Raw genomic sequence first — 714 nt, 5'->3', positions numbered from 1 at the left:
AGTCCAGTATGCAAAATTCCAAGATTTAGAAACAGAAGAGGGTTATCACATAAGCTTAGCAATAGCTTCTCAGAGTATGTTTTTAGCTATGGATTAATCACTGAAAGTTTCATTCACCTAACATAACCCCAATCAAAGATAGCAAAAAGTAGCTAAACTGGAATTTGACTGGAAATTTAATCTATAGTCTGGTAGGCTAGTAGAATTCCAAATCAAAACAAAAAGAAGTCAAACTAGAATTTTATCCTCTGTTTAGGGTAGCTCAACAAAGCTAAAGTCTTATCATTTAGGACTTTTTTATAGATAATTTTGCTTTTACAGTATGAATACAACATTTTCCAATATATTACCTGAACAATTTAACCCAAGATTCCACTAATTCAGACCCTTCCTATCTCTTCAAATATACCAGAGAGTATGCTAGATCATTTTTCAATTCTCTCTGACCTCAAACTAATGTGAAATATGTCAAATCCGGAGGAAATTAGCCAGTGCTAAATCATTTAATTATAATAGAATGACACTCTTAACACTATACGGATGTTTTATGTTTGAAATTTTTTGCCCAAACCGACAAGTAAAAAGTGTTTTCGCGAACCAGTTTTGTTTGAGCTCAACCATATGTAATTTTTTCCGTTTTTGCGTTAAACATACAAGCTGGTTAAACCAAAGCTGTCATTAGTTAAACCAGCTGGTTGACGCGAAAAAAGGCCT

This window comes from Artemia franciscana, chromosome 5 (genome assembly GCF_032884065.1).
Source record: "Artemia franciscana chromosome 5, ASM3288406v1, whole genome shotgun sequence".
Classification (NCBI taxonomy): domain Eukaryota; kingdom Metazoa; phylum Arthropoda; class Branchiopoda; order Anostraca; family Artemiidae; genus Artemia; species Artemia franciscana.
Note: the sequence above shows the minus strand (reverse complement) of the source record.